Source organism: Lipotes vexillifer, unplaced genomic scaffold (genome assembly GCF_000442215.2).
Source record: "Lipotes vexillifer unplaced genomic scaffold, Lipotes_vexillifer_v1.1 scaffold1041, whole genome shotgun sequence".
Classification (NCBI taxonomy): domain Eukaryota; kingdom Metazoa; phylum Chordata; class Mammalia; order Artiodactyla; family Lipotidae; genus Lipotes; species Lipotes vexillifer.
The window spans coordinates 3,446,622-3,462,676 of NW_006775616.1; positions in this window are offsets into that span (position 1 = coordinate 3,446,622).

The following is a 16,055-nucleotide window of genomic DNA, read 5'->3' on the forward strand; positions in this document are numbered from 1 at the left end:
GGCCGGCATACCGCAAAAAAAAAAAAAAAAAAAATTAAGACATGAAAAAGAAGTAACAACTGACCCTGTAGAAATACAAAGGATCATGAGAGATTACTACAAGCAACTATATGCCAATAAGATGGACAAGCTGGAAGAAATGGACAAATTCTTGGAAAAGCACAACCTTCTGAGACTGAGCCAGGAAGAAACAGAAAATATAAACAGACCAATCACAAGCACTGAAACTGAAACTGTGATTAAAAACCTTCCAACAAACAAAAGTCCAGGACCAGGTGGCTTCACAAGCAGATTCTATCAAACATTTAGAGAAGAGCTAACACCTATCCTTCTCAAACTCTTCCAAAATACAGCAGAGGTAGGAACACTCCCAGACTCATTCTGTGAGGCCACCACTACTCTGATACCAAAACCAGACAACAATATCACAAAAAAATAAAACTACAGGCCAATATCACTGATGAACATAGATGCGAAAATCCTCAACAAAATTCTAGCAAACAGAATCCAACAGCACATTAAATGGATCATACACCATGACCAAGTGAGGTTTACCCCAGGAATGCAAGGATCCTTCAGTATACACAAATCAATCGATGTGATACACCATATTAACAAATTGAAGGAGAAAAACCACATGATCATCTCAACAGATGCAGAAAAAGCTTTTGACAAAATTCAACACTCATTTTTGATAACAACCCTCCAAAAAGGCAGCATAGAGGGAACTTAACTCAATGTAATAAAGGCCATATATGACAAACCCACAGCCAACATTGTTCTCAATGGTGAAAAACTGAAACCATTTCCACTAAGATCAGGAACAAGACAAGGTTGCCACTCTCACCATTATTCAACATAGCTTTGGAAGTTTTAGCCACAGTAATCAGAGACGAAAAATAAATAAAAGGAATCCAAATTGGAAAAGAAGAAGTAAAACTTTCATTGTTTGCAGATGACATGATAGTATACAAAGAGAATCCTAAAGATGCTACCAGAAAACTACTAGAGCTAATCAGTGAATTTGGTAAAGTAGCAGGATACAAAATTAATGCACAGAAATCTCTGGCATTCCTATACACTAATGATGAAAAATATGAAAGAGAAATTAAGGAAACACTCCCATTTACGACTGTAAGAAAAGGAATAAAATACCTAGGAATAAACCTACCTAAGGAGACAGAAGACCTGTATGCAGAAAACTATAAGTACTGATGAAAGAAATTAAAGATGATACAAACAGATTGAGAGATTAGAAGAATCAACATTGTGAAAATGACTATATTACCGCAAGCAATCTACAGATTCAATGCAATCCCTAACAAACTACCAATGGCATTTTTCACAGAAATAGAACCAAAAATTTCACAATACGTATGGAAACACAAAAGACCCTGAATAGCCAAAGCAATCTTGAGAAAAGAAAACGGAGCTGGAGGAATCAGGCTCCCTGACTTCAGACTATACTACAAAGCTACAGTAATCAAGACAGTATGGTACTGGCACAAAAACAGAAATATAGATCAATGAAACAGGATAGAAAGCCCAGAGGTTAACCCTCACATATATGGTCACCTTATTTTTGATAAAGGAGGCAAAAATACACAATGGAGAAAGGACAGCCTCTTCAATAAGTGGTGCTGGGAAACTGGACAGCTACATGTAAAAGAATGAAATTAGAACACTCCCTAACACCATATACAAAAATAAATTCAAAATGGATTAAAGACCTAAATGTAAGGCCAGACACTATAAAACTCTTAGAGGAAAACATAGGCAGAACACTCTATGACATAAATCACCACAAGATTCTTTTTGACCCACCTCCTAGAGAAATGGAAATAAAAACAAAAATAAACAAATGGGACCTAATGAAACTTCAAAGCTTTTGCACAGCAAAGGAAACCATAAACAAGATGAAAAGACAACACTCATAACTGGAGAAAATATTTGCAAACAAAGCAATGGACAAAGGATTAATCTCCAAAATACACAAGCAGCTCATGCAGCTCAGTATCAAGAAAACAAGCAACCCAATCCAAAAATGGGCAGAAGACCTAAACAGACATTTCTCCAAAGACGATATACTGATTGCCAACAAACACATGAAAGGATGCTCAACATCACTAATCATTAGGGAAATACAAATCAAAACTGCAGTGAGGTATCACCTCACACCACTCAGAATGGCCATCATCAAAAAATCTACAAACAATAAATGCTAGAGAGGGTGTGGAGAAAAGCAAACCCTCTTGAACTGTTGGTGGAAATGTAAATTGATACAGCCACTATGGAGAACACAGTATGGAGGTTCCTTAAAAAACTAAAAATAGAACTACCATATGACCCAGCAATCCCACTCCTGGGCATATACCCTGAGAAAAGCATAATTCAAAGAGTCAGGTACCACAATGTTCACTGCAGCACTATTTACAATAGCCAGGACATGGAAGCAACCTAAATGTGCCTCGACAGATGAATGGATAAAGAAGATGTAGCACATATATACAATGGAATATTACTTAGCCATAAAAAGAAACAAAGTTGAGTTATGTGCAGTGAGGTGGATGGACCTAGAGACTGTCATACAGAGTGAAGTAAGTCAGAAAAACAAATACTGTATGCTAACACATATATATGGAATCTAAAAGAAAAAAAATGGTTCTGAAGAACCTAGGGGCAGGACAGGAATAAAGATGCAGATGTAGAGAATGGACTTGGGGACATGGGGAGGGAAAAGGGTAAGCTGGGATGAAGTGAGAGAATGGCATGGACATAGATACACTACCAAATGTAAGATAGATGGCTAGTGGGAAGCAGCCCCATGGTGCAGGGAGATCAGGTCGGTGCTTTGTGACCACCTAGAGGGGTGGGATAGAGAGGGTGGGAGAGAGGCACAAGAGGGAGGGCAATAGGGATATATGTATATGTATAGCTGATTCACTTTGTTATACAGAAGAAACTAACACACCATTGTAAAGCAATTATACTCCAATAAAGATGTTAAAAATAAACAATAGGACCTTTTTAAAAAATATATTTATCTTCATAATTTTATATCATAATATTTTACCCTCAGGGTCACTTTCTCAGAATCATTTGCATAACTGGCAAAGTATGAATCAGAGAGCAAGCATTGACTTCTGGAACATCCTGCTGTAACTGGCCCATGTACCTTCTCTTCCCAGTGTTTTACCCACTAATCATCAGGATGATTTATATTGTTTCCCTTACACTCTGCTTATTTCTATATACTTCTCTATTTATTCCCTTTTCCAACATGAGGCAATCAGGATTTTAAGTTCCTGCTACACAAGTGAGACAGAGGCATCTCTTAGTAATTGCTTCTATTACAACACACCTAGGCTCTAGAATTTACCACTTCCACCCTGTCACCAAGCTAAAAACTGTTTAGTTTTCTGGGCACTAAGCCCATAACAATGATGTATCTATACTATACAGCATCCAATACTGTATTCCGCACTTATACTTTCTGGGTCTGATAGCCCTGCTCAGTACTTGGAGCAGGTAAGTTGAACATACTGCAGGAAAGCACTGATTTTATTTAAGCTATTGCCCTAGTTGCTAGACAACCCAGGAGAATTCAATCCAATTGAGTTCAAATCAGGGAGTATCTGCTCTGTACCAGGTATTGCACTAGGCATCCTTCACAATTCCCAAGAGGCCCAAAACACAGCCTCTACCTTCAAGGAGCTTATTATGGTCTTAGATGTTTACATAAATAATCTTAAATATACAAGAAAGAATGTGGTAAGTTACAATAAAGATATACATAAAGCTTTTGAATAGTAGTAAAGAAAAACTGAAAAATGTGTAATGTTTCACAGAGCTTTAAACTCATCACCATAGGGCCCACTAAAACGTAAGTATTTACCCCAGGTGGGCGAGCTGAAGGGGAAAGAATGCCCAGTATGGGTCAAAAACTTACAAAGGTCAGATGTAAAGTCACTGGGCATTGAACTAAGCAGCAGTCTGGAAAATTCTCTGTGTACCTCTATGCCAAGGAAATGTAGCCACCACCTTCCTTCTAGTAGATTTCCAGGATTTCCAGGTCACTGCACATAGCTCACTGAACAGAAGAGGAAGAAAAACAACCAACCGATTCTCTCTCCTTGTTTTCATCATAGCAAAAAGCAACATCAATCTTCATTCTGTCATTTTTTTTAGAATTCCTTTTCATGAGGATTCTCATTATAAGAAAGAGAAAGGGTGTGGTGCAGGGGAGAAGGGAGAGAGAGGAAAGAAAAGAAGTTTGTAAAGACTTAAGAAAATCTATCTAGTGATGACCTATGTAAATACGTCTTGAAGACCTATTATATGATCTTCCATCAATTTCTTTGGTGACATTTTGGTTTTCCTGCATTGGCATCCTGGGATACTGTTCCTGGACTCACTTCCTCAGACATATCTGTACAGACAGTCTTCCTTTGTATGGAAGGAAACTGTACCTTTTAGATATAGGGAAGAAGCAGAGCAGGCATCTGCTCATCCCTTGCTTCTCGCATCTGCTCATCCCCTGCTTCTCTGAAATCCCAGCATGAAGTACAGTAGTCCAACAATGGAGGACCATAGTCTTGCCCAATTTTGCCCGCAGTCTTTCACAGGAGTATTTAATGTGCTCACAGAGGTTTAATACTATCTTGGACACTTAGCAATTACCATTATCTAACACATAGAGACTCTACTTTTAAGAAGTTTACAGTGTAGCAGCCTATATGCCTTCAATCAGAACAAGGTGATTCTTAATAAGAAGAACTTTAATTAATTTTGTTTTTATTTGGAAAGGTTCCCATTTCCAAATATGATCACAACCTCCATATGACAGATTTTGGAAGCAGTGGACAAAATCTCTACTTATTACTGTCCCAACCCTGCCCAAAGCACATACCTCAAATTTCAATTTAATCATGTCTCTACTCTACTTAAAAATCAATAATGACACTGATTTGCCTAAGGATGAATATGAACTCTTTAGCCTGCAGTTCAAGGTCTTCTGTGATCTGAAGACAGATGAGGATATCTGCCCTCCTAAGCTCTCTTCAGCAAAATGGACTCCACACTACTTGTCAGTAAACTTATGCAGTAGGTAGTCAATAAAAGCTTTATGCAAATAAATTACAGAAAGGTAAAAATAGCACAGTGGTTAAAACATGGTCTTTCTTTCCACTTAAAATATGCACACTTTTCGGTGTGCATATTGCACTTCAAAAAAAGATTTTTTTTATGAGCTTTCCAATTATTTTGACTATAGGGGTTAAAATCCCTATTTTGCCACCCTCCGGTCATGACATGGAGCAAGTCACTACATACTTCATCTCTCTAAACTTAGTCTGTAAGAAGGAGATGTCACAGTAGCCAGTGTCATGGTAAAGGTTCAGTGAGGTGCATGTGAAGCATTTAGCACAGTGCCAAACACACAGGAAGAGATTAACACATGGTGACTGCAGTTAATATGGATGAATGAATGTTAATCTCTGTCTCAACTCCAGATATTTCTTCCACTTACGAGCACATGCTCTGTGTCAGGAACCATGTTAGATATTGTTCAAAGAACTCATTTGTCCAATTCCTCTTGATAACTTGAAGCCCCCCTAACATGTGTTATACAGGCAATAATGATCTCTCTCAAAAAATTTTTTTGATTAGCAAAATGTGACTATTGTCTTTTTTACTGACATAAAGCAAAGAGATATCTCTACACCTTTCCCAGAGGTAAATATTACATTTTGTAACAGCTGGAACAGATAAGGCTTGCAAATTCATGAGCAAAGATGCTATCTAGAACGGCTGCTATTAAATCTCAGTTCCCACTTTCACCACTGTTAGGGGTTGTATTGTAACCCTAAAAAAAGATATTGAAGTCCTAAGCCCTGTGGTACCTGTGAAAGGGACTCTATTTGGAAAAAGGTTGCAGGTGATCAAGTTAAGATGAAGTCATTAGGGTGGGTCTTAATCCAATACCACTGGTATCCTTATAAAAAGTGGAAATTTGGACAGAGAGACAGACATGTTCTGAGAAAACAATGTAAAGACACACAGAAAGAAGGGGCCATGTGACTGGAGTAATGCATCTATAAAACAAGGAACACCAAGGATTGCTGACAAACACTAGAAGCTAGAAGAGGCAAGAAAGAGTCTCCTCTAGAGCCGTGAGAGAGAGCATTGCCCTGAGGACATCATTTCTAGCCTCTAGACTGTGAGACAAATTTCTGTTATGTAAAGCCATCCAGTTTTTGGTACTTTATTACAGTAGCCCTAACAAACTAATAAAACTACCATTACCCTCTTTGCAGCTGCTGATCTTAGGAAAATTAGAAGCTCCTGTATATGGACAACATGCAGCGCTCAAGCAAGTAGCATGCTCAAGAGTGAGGCTAAACGACAAACTGCCTGCTTTTACAATAAAATGTAGATATATAGTAGCAGGCCTTAAAGGTTAACTGGAATAGGTGAAATATCTGACCTCAGCACTGAAAAAGCCCTGTTAAAAAAACTACGTATAGATTCACTGAGAGAGTCTTCCTCGAGGAGCTTTAAAACAGAGGGCCCACAATGATGGAGAATATGGATCTGCAAGAGAAATGAGACAAAGGCCAAGGTTTTAGATGTGGAATAGGTGGGAATGGAATTCAGCAAGGGTGGGCAAACTGTGGCCTGCAGACCAAATCTGCCCACCACCTGTTTTTGTAAATAAAGTTTTATTGGAAAACAGTTATGCTCACTTATTTACAGACTGTCTATGGCTGCTTTCATGCTTTAACAGCAGAGTTGAATCATTGCAACAGAGACCATATTGTCTGCAAGGCACACAATATTTACTATTTGACTCTTATACAAAAAGTTTGCTGAACTCTGAAGTAGAATGCTCTATATCAGTGGTGCTCAAACATTAGCAGGTATCAGAATCACCTGGAGGCCTTGTTGAAACTAAGATTGCTGAGTCCCCTGGATTTTTTGACTCAAAACATCTGAGGTGGGGCCTAGTCCTTGCATTTCTAACAAGTTCCAATGACCATATTTTGAGAACCATGCTTTAAGTTTACGATGAGCAGATGCACCAGTAAGAGGGATTTAAGGGAGAGGCGAGAGGGAAGGACAGTTGATTTAAAAATGTGTTTGATTTTGTAAAACAAGAAGACAGCTGGAGGACTTAAGTTACCTGATTTCAAACGTACTATAACGCAAGTAATCAAGGCAGTGTTGCACTGTCAAAATGATAGACTACAGGTCACTGGACAGAATAGAGAGTCTAGAATTAAGCCATCACACATATAGTCAACTGATTTTTCACAAAGGTGAAAATGTATTTCAGTGAAGAAAGGATTGCCTTTTCAACAAATGGTGCTGGAACTGGTGGATATCCATAAGCAAAAAAATGAACTTTAATCCATTCCTCACACTCATACACCAAAAGAATAGCAGCTTTTTCTTCATGGTTTGTAAAAAGGATAAACCCAGAAGCATATTAAGTCGGACACTGGTGCCTGGTCTATACCTCAATGTTTTTATAACAGAGAAAATGTAAAAGAAGTTTGAAGAATATGATAACATATGTGTTCTATGCCATTCACCCAAACTCTGATTAGCCTCATGAGAATATTTCTGAGGCTCTAATATGAAGATTACTTAGTCCTAAAGGTGAAAAAACAGAATCTTAACCTCAAGTTCACACTTTGTAAAAGAATTATTCAAACATCCATCCTTAAGGAGAAAAGACACCCTATTTTCAAGTATTGCTGAATGAAAACCTTGCTCCACGTGACAGTCCTCCATACCACCACACAGAATGTTGCCAACTCCTAGTGATTTTGCCACCATCAGCAGCAAGAAGTATTGACAGATGCTCTGTAATCTATTCCAGAATTCTCTAATACACAGGGAAATCCCCTCATCATGCATTTAAGAAATGTTAGCACACAGGAGTTTATGAGAAGTAGGTCCCCAGAACAGGCGATAAAGCCAAAGTCAAGGGTAAATTGACTTTGAGGTGTTAGGTGATAGTTGAACGTGAATTTCATAAATGTATCTAAATGTGCCAGACAAATCCAAGAATTATCTGAATAACTCAGGCTACATGATTTTATCTAAGTTAGACCAGATGATTGTATCAAAACATAAATTAGCTAATTGTTTCCTTGCCAAAGGAGGCTTCACACTTCAGAACCGAGTCTGAAGAATGACCAGTGCTGCAGGTAGATGGGCTTGTAAGATGGGGAGGAGATGGAGCTGTGGGCTGGGGAGTACCTGCTAAATAAACACTGGGGACAGCATGTTCGGAGGTGAGAGAGAGCACCAAGTTCAGGAGTAAGCTATTTCTTCTGTATATCTGAAACATGAGGCGCCAGAGGATGTGGTGAGAAATGTGACTGTGGTCAGACCATGACGTCCTTTTGTGCCAAGCTGACGAAAGCACACTTCACCCTTGTAAGCACCTTCAACTGGAGGAGTGATGTTATTAATGTGTGTTTTAGAAAGATCATGTCAAAAGCAAGATGATGTGTTTAATGCAGCAAGAATGGAAGCAGGGAGATCAGGGAGAAAGTTTCCGCAGCACACAGACTTCAAAGAGGACAGTGGCAATGCAAGAAGGGGGGAAACAACAGAATATACTTAAATCTAAATCTTGATTTGATTTGAAGTGTTTGAAAAACTCAATCCACAATGTTTAATAGTTGATTAGACTTAAGCCAAGGGGGGAAAAAGAGCTGTCTAAGATGATTCGCAGATTTCTGGCTTGGGGAAACTGAGTGAATGGTAGCGTCAGTACCAAGATTAAATACACATGGGGGAGAAGATAATTTTGAAAGAAAGATGATAGGCTTGGTTTTGGACACATGGAGTTTGTAAAGCTATAGTATTTAACATGTGCGTTTTCTAGGTATATGCTCAAAAATAGGGCCTAAAGCCCAGCCAAGAATAATGAATAACAAACTACTGAATGCAGGCATTCTTCCAAGCACTTTCCTTATACAATTCATTTAGTCCTCATAACAACTCTGTAAGATAGGTGCTATTATTAGCTGTTTTGCAGATGAGGAAACTGAGGTTCAGAGATGTTAAGTGACTTGCCTAAGGTCACAGCTAAGAGTGGGTTTAATAGCACACTTTCTTAATCTCTAAGATATCTAGCCAAACCTTCACTCTACAAATGAGAAATTGCTCTTTACCCAAATTCATATAACTAGCAATTATTAGCCAGGATTAGATTATGGTTACCCAGTCTGGAAATTAAACTTGGGTTCCCTATGTGGTTGGTAAGAATTCTACTACTAAAACATACCTCTCTTTGAATATTCAAGGAAAATAAGCTTACAATTATTTCCTAACCAAAACAGTAATATTTTGTTAGTTTGGGGGGTTACAAAATCAAGTAGAAAGAGTGAAAATATATTTTATATAACTGCTATCTATACCAGAAGGTGTCATAGGAATTTCTACACAGAGAATAAAGAAGGGAAAAACACTGGTGTACAACTAAGAACATCTCATACTGTGCTCCCATGTGTGGGTGGTCCTCTGACTCATGCTTGGTAAAAGGACCAGTTCTTAAGTCGTGTTTTCCCTAGCTCTATTTTCCATTAGAGCTTTTGTTCAAGGGAACCCCCATCTCCCCACCTTCACCCCCTTCCTCCTTCCTGGTTAATGAAAGGCCACTGCCACCAAGGCTCCCGGCGTAAATCACTACTTACACTGGGGAACATGGTTATTTAAAAGGATGCTTAAACAATATTCTCCAACCAAAGAAGCAATAGAAAATACTTCTACCTGGGGACTTCACCATATATAATAGGGATGTACACAGAAAGGAAAGGGAGAAAGAAGATCTGAGCTCTAGTCTTAGTTCTGCCATTAGCTACTGTAGGAGCTTGGGCTAGTCATATCAATTCTCTGCATCCCAGTTGCTTTGTTTGCAAATGAAGGCCTTGGATCAAATGATCTCCAAGTTCCCTTTCAGTTTTATAACTCCAATATTTTGCAAGATTCCCAGAATCTCCCTTATACCTGGGCAAGAAGGACTCCTGTCCTGGGACCTATACTTGAGAGAGTCCCTAGGACCAAAGATATGAGCCTACCCTTGAACCCAGCTCCAAGCATCCAGGACACTAGAATTCTCTGCTCAAATGGCCTTGAGCCAGCTTCCAGAGAGGCTGCTGTCTGCAGAGGGTATGACACGCATACTGAAATATCCACACGCATAGATGGCAGGGGGCTGGTGGGAGGGGGCACAGGCCACTGAGTGGTTGCCTCTACTACCATATACTGGCACCAAACTCCGAGGAGTCCAGAACCTAGCCTTCCAAGTCATTACAATATTAATTTGTTAATGTAGGAGGAAATAATATATTTGACAGTTTGTTAGTGTGATTTACAACTTTTAAATATTTAGACACATAGTGAGTGAGCTATCATTTGTACTCTTGGCCTGGGCCCTGAAAATATGAAAGGTTGCCCTAGAGATTCAGATGCAAGAGTCCAGGTCTTCAGAGTTCTATAAGTTTCAGTTAAAACCAGATTTTTGCCCACCCCTCAACCTCCAGTTTTTTGTTTTGATTTTTCCTGGCCTAGCTCCTATTCCTTGTAAGCTTAAATATTCCAATACATTAATTCATGTTAAAATGTTAATGGCTGGACTTCCCTGGTGGCGCAGTGGTTAAGAGTCCGCCTGCCAATGCAGGGGACACAGGTTCGAGCCCTGGTCCAGGAAGATCCCACATGCCGCAGAGCAACTAAGCCCGTGCACCACAACTACCGAGCCTGCATGCCACAACTATTGAGCCCACATGCCACAACTACTGAAGCCCACACACATAGAGCCCATGCTCCGCAACAAGAGAAGCCACCGCAATGAGAAGCCCATGCACCGCAACGAAGAGTAGCCCCCGCTTGCAGCAACTAGAGAAAGCCCGCGTGCAGCAATGAAGACCCAACACAGCCAAAAATAAAAATTAATTAATTAATTTTAAAATGTTAATGGCTAATAGTGCTGACCCATATCACCCTTTCAAAGTATTGATATTTTAACAGAGGTTTCAATGCCTTATTGGGGAGTTCTCAACTTTAGTATGCCTATAAGTCACCAAGAAAGCTTGTTTAAAATTCAGATTACTGAGTCCCAGCCCAGAGACCCTAATTCTGTAGGCCAGGGGTGAGGTCCAAGAGTCTTAATTGTTCTAAAAGACACCTGAGGAGGTCTATAGATGGCACACTGAGAAACAGTAACTTATTTCAGAAAAAGTATTTTTGTAGTGCAAACTTTAGGCACAATGGCAGGACATGGGGAAGATTTGGGGGGAAATCTCAGGCATAGTTTCCAAACACTTCAGTTTGTACTAGTAGATAGTAATCGTAGTCAAAACCAGTACCATAATTTATACTTAACAAAACAGACTCAAATCCTTAATCTGAGACACTCCTCACAACAACTCCACAGGTAGATTTTATTATCTCCATTTTACATACGAGGAATCTGAGGCTGAAAGAGGGGGCAACTCAGCAGCTCATACACTCAGCCCTAGTCATGAGTCTCCAAGTATTACTTCTACTACTCCTGCTCAGCACTCCTTCCATTACTCCTCAGACAGCCCCAACTCTAGGCTTATTTTAGACTAAGGACTGCAGTAGACAATGGCATTTGCTTGAGGGTTTAGTCGTGTACCCTGACACATTTTTACCATTGGTCAGCTGGGAATAAGGGAGTTTAGTGGCCTGGAAATTTGCCTAAACCGCCTTGGAGAATTTCTCCATTCCAGGTACTAGAAGGAACTGTGCTTACATTTAAGGAACAGATTAGAAACTGAAAGCTTGATGTCCGAGGCAAGGACAGTTAAATTTACTACAATCCCGATATATGAAATTAAGAATGCTTACAAACATTTAGTGGTGTTTCGAAATAACCACATCCAGATTAAAATAAAACAATAATAAAGCTAAAACAAAAGCAAGTTCATTAAAATCTAATCATGTCCTTCTCCTTTATGTATTAAAATGGAAGCTGTGAGTGATGCCTTTAATTATAGTCCTGATGTTTCAGTTGCTGAGCAGTTTATTTAAAGTGACAGTATCATTTTCTTATTACATAATTACTTCTACTGAATTTGTAATGTAAACAAATAAGAGGCTAATAATTCAGAGACAGAAGGAAAATTGATAGTACTCACCAGATAATAATCTTAATGTACTTATTTGCAGACTGCTGATTCAGACTTAATTTAGTTTCAGAGCAAACTAATTAGAGGAAAAAGTGTCACATCCTCACTTCTTTGGCAGGATCTGCACCTAAAGAATCTATGGTGTTACAGACAAAAAAGATTCAAGGAAAAAATCAGTGTTCACACTGAAAATCAGCATATGATTTTCCTATTCTTCTGAAACCTGCATATATGATTCAGGATATCCAAGACCAATGAGAAGAAGCTGAAAGGAAATAGAATTCTCATTAATTAAAGCAAATAATTGGGAGGTGGTCCACAATGTAATGGGCTACCTTATAAGAAGTAAATACCCCATCAAAAAAGGCATTAAAGAAAAATGGTAAAAAGACTTGGTCTCAAGATTGTTTTGAAGGTCACTTCAACTTTAATGTTCTGTGATCTCACAATGAGATAATTAAATCCAATTTCACCTCTTTAGGTATTTAAAGAAAAATAATTTTCCCTGGTTTAAAATATGCTAGACATTTTCCCATATGCTTTTTAAAACACATTTAAACAGTTCTGTAAACTTCTCTGTGATTTAAAATAAGGTATGATCATCTTATGTCATATACAAGGAGATTCGGTTGGTAAAATCCGAATATGAGGCAGTCAGACCTATGAAGCAGTCCTATGAAGCAAGAAGTTAGGAGTCTCACATATCATGCTCCTGTTATATCTACATATTTCCCTAGAGCAGTCATGTTGTATGCAGAAGGTATGGTCCTTGCTTACTGAACAATCCATAGCTGAAGCTTCAAAGAGATCATCTGAACATCACATGTACCCCATCTTACTATAAAGACAGAATTTTGTATGTTCAAAATGTTCACATGTACACTCAATAACCAATAACGGGTGAAAAATGATTTTCAGCTGCAGAAGATGATGATGGGCTTATTTTATTTTTCATTGTTTCTTTGAATCTAATGACAACTAAAGATGCTTGTGAACTACTTAATGCAAGATACATTATCCTACTCCAGTCCAATAACCAACATGAGAGCTCCCATGTCTTCTGTGCTCAACAGAAAATCTACTGATAGTCTCCGATGTTCTAAGCCTCAGGCCTAGCGGACAGAAATGCTTCCTTTCTCTAAACTGGGATAGCACACACGGAAGGTAACTACAAAGTCAGTAATAACAAGAACTGTGCAACTGAAATTTAATATTTGGAACCAAAAACAACAATAATAACAAGGGATGCCACAGTTAATAGCAATAATGATTACAGTAATTATAAATTAATAGATCTATTGTAATAAATGTTGTAGTAAGTTAGAGCATAACTTTATGATAAAATATTAATAAGGAAAGAGAAGAAAAAGTGTTTGTACATAGATAGATAACCACAAACATGTGCTAATTGCCAGGATTGTGAATTATGCTGGCTTAAATAGGATCTCCTTGTTCTTATTTATTTAGGAATGTTTTTCCCATGGAGAAAGTTGTTTATGGTAGGTGGGACTAAAATTAGGAATTCTGAAATTCAGCTAGGATGGAGCCACAATGGACATACCAGAAGCAAATGGATATCTCAAACCCATCTTTTTTCCTTCTCTGTCCGTATGGATAGTACCTTTAAGATGACCAATTGTGTCATCATTTGTGATGGGGTAATTTTAAATACACTCAAGATGTTGCGAGTTCTACGTTTAACAAACACTGAGGGAGTTTATATCCTTGGCACCAAGACATTAGGACAGTCTGGATCAACCTGGAAGCTCATGCTTATGGGCAGATACTGTATGTCACAAAATACCAAGAACCTACAAGACAATAATCAGAACCTGAAGACCAACACCTCCACTTGGGGTCAAGTGTGTGTCTGGAGGTTCAACCCTTCCATTTTTTTTCCAGTAAGACTCTTCTCATGTGGGTTGTTACACTAATAGGGGATAGTGAACTGGAAGAGAATTCTATTATACGGAGCAAGGGCATAGCCAATACAGTGGATTATCATCATATGCTCTTCAAACCTAGACAAATTCAAATATATGTTGCTCAGTTAAAAAAATTATATAATGTAGGCAATTCTGTCCACCATTTCATTCAGTAGGTATATGGCCAAGAGTGAGTGGGAAGTGAAATGCATTGATCTACCATTTCTTAACCAATCTCAGTTACTTTGTGCTGAAATATAAGAATGTCCCTATGATTAAGACCAATTTTATTGAGTAGTCAGAAGTAATATTTATTTTACCCAAATTCTGTCTTACACACAGACTGCAGAAGGTAACTTCTCTATAAAGACGCAAATTAACTACTCAAACTTAAATAAAATTTTCTCCTTGGAGAAAATAAGAAGTTAAGTTGGAGAAAATGAGAAGTTAAGTTGTCTGTTCCCATCATGCCAGGAATTCATGAGGTTAGCAAAGTTTCTGAAAATGTCAAACTCTTCTCTTTCTTCTCTATACTACGTTGGTGTAATTTTACCCGATTCCAGTAAAAGGTTACATCTACTCCAAAATCAGACATCGATTGAAAATCACTCTGAAGGTAACAGATACAAACCAATACGTTACTAGTACCTTCCAGCAGGACCTGAACCGTTGTGACTATACAGTGGGATAGTAGACCATGGATCTTCTGAACTGATAAAAGAATTAATTATGAAGCAACACAGACAATATACCTTTATGTCAGAGAGCAGCTGAGTAAACCTGTGTTAATTCTAAGACTTGTGCTGCACTGAAACATTGATTTTTCTTCTTCAGACATTTGAGTTCTTGTTCAAATGTGATTTTTTTTTCATTCAGAAGACTGTGAACTCTTAGGCCCTGGGACTATGTCTTGATTACTGGTATATAATATCCAGTGCCTGGTACATTATAGATGCTCAATAAGTTTTTAAAGAATGAACAGAGGGCGGTGGAAAGATGGCGGAGGAGTAAGACGCGGAGATCACCTTCCTCCCCACAAATACACCAGAAATACATCTACATGTGGAACAGCTCCTACAGAACACCTACTGAATGCTGGCAGAAGACCTCAGACCTCCCAAAAGGCAAGAAACTCCCCACGTATCTGGGTAGGGCAAAAGAAAAAATTAATTAAAAACAGAGACAATAGAATAGGGACGGCACCTGCACCAGCGGGAGGGAGCTGTGAAGGAGGAAAGGTCTCCACACACTAGGAAGTCCCTTCGCGGGCAGAGACTGCGGGAGGCGGAGGGGGAGCTTCGAAGCCGCCGAGGAGAGCCAGCACCAGGGATGCGGAGGGCAAAGCGGGGAGATTCCCGCACAGAGGATCGGTGCCGACCGGCGCTCACCAGCCCGAGAGGCTTGTGTGCTCGCCCGCCGAGGCGGGCGGGGCTGCGAGCTGAGGCTCGGTTTCGGTTTCGGTCGGAGCTCAGGGAGAGGACTGGGGTTGGCGGCTTGAACATGGCCCGAAGGGGTTAGTGCGCCACGGCTAGCCGGGAGGGAGTCCGGGGAAAAGGCTGCACCTGCTGAGGAGGCAAGAGACTTTTTCTTGCCTCTGTGTTTCCTGGTGCGCGAGGAGAGGGGTTTTAAGAGCGCTGCCTAAAGGAACTCCAGAAACGGGCGCGAGCCGCGGCTAAAAGCTCGGAAACCAGAGACTGGCGTGAGCCGCGGCTGAAAGCTCAGACCCCAGAGACGGGCGCAAACCGCGGCTAAAAGCGCGGACTCCAGAGATGGCCGCGAGCCGCGGCTGAAAGCTCGGACCCCAGAGACGGGCGCGAGCCGCGGCTACTGCTGCTGCCGCCACCAAGGGGCCTGTGTGCGAGCACAGGTCACTACCCCCCCCCCTCTTCCGGGGAGCCTGTGCAGCCCGCCACTGCCAGGGACAACTTCCCAGGGAGAACACACGGCGGGCCTCAGGCTG